The sequence below is a fragment of the Talpa europaea genome (genome assembly GCF_964194135.1).
Source record: "Talpa europaea genome assembly, chromosome: 4".
NCBI classification, from domain to species: Eukaryota; Metazoa; Chordata; class Mammalia; order Eulipotyphla; family Talpidae; genus Talpa; species Talpa europaea.
In genome coordinates, this window is record NC_140070.1 from 99,961,236 (window position 1) to 99,962,245 (window position 1,010).

Consider the following 1,010-nt stretch of genomic DNA (forward strand, 5'->3'; position numbering starts at 1 on the left):
GAGGTAATTCTGAGATTTGAAACTTTAAAACTCTTAGAATTCAAAGGAGAATAAAGTAATGGAGTTTATGAAGCAGCATCTAGTAACCATTGGGATTTGAGTATAAGAAGGGTTAAGTAAGAATAGTTGGTTTAAAGTTGTATGAGTTGAAAACTATTGATAATAAATTGATCAAATTAATAAATCTTGTAAATCAAGGGAGAAGACTGTAGGTTAATATGACATTTGAAATTCAATAATTTATTTCTATTTTTATTTTTTAATGGTGAAAATTATATTTAGAATTAGTCAGCTGGAGACAGTTTAGATGATCCCAATTTTGTTGGCAACATCCAAAGCATCATAGTCAGGAGCCAGTCGAACATAGGCCTTCTTTTCTCCATCAGGTCTGATCAGGGTATTGACCTTTGCCACATCAATGTCATAGAGCTTCTTCATAGCCTGTCTGATCTGGTGCTTGTTGGCCTTGACAGCCACAATGAACACAAGTGTGTTGTTGTCTTCTATTTTCTTCATGGCTGACTCAGTGGTAAGAGGGAACTTGATGATGGCATAGTGGTCAAGCTTGTTTCTCCTGGGAGCACTCTTCCATGGATATTTGGGTTGCCTTTGGAGTCGCAATGTCTTGGGCCTCTGAAAACTGGGTGAAGTGCGGATCTTCTTTTTCTTATGGCTGTGGACGCCTTTCAGCACTGCTTTCTTGGCCTTCAAAGCTTTTTTGCCTTGGCCTCGGCTTTGGGAGGGGCAGGGGCTTCCTTCTTTGTTTTCGGCGCCATCTTCATGAAAAGGTGAAATTCAATAATTTAAATAGCAAGCTCAACACCGAAAAAATATGACTAATGATAAGACACCATGTCTTATCAAGTTGGAATAAGAATAATATGTCTAGTAAGTTTCATAGCTACTATTGGGGCCTTGAGACTAAGGCTACTTAGTTCACAATGCCATAAATAAATAATTTGATCTATATCCCCAGTGACTATACACATTTTCTGGACCCTAACCAGACC

The 1,010-nt window shown here is 38.1% G+C and overlaps 1 pseudogene across 1 annotated transcript; it reads right to left on the bottom strand.

The window, feature by feature from the left end:
* Positions 1-303: 303 nt before the first annotated feature.
* LOC311169453 (large ribosomal subunit protein uL23-like) lies at positions 304-782 on the bottom strand (annotated as a pseudogene). The gene has a single exon. The product of its transcript is annotated as a large ribosomal subunit protein uL23-like (transcript).
* Between the last annotated feature and the right edge of the window lie 228 nt (positions 783-1,010).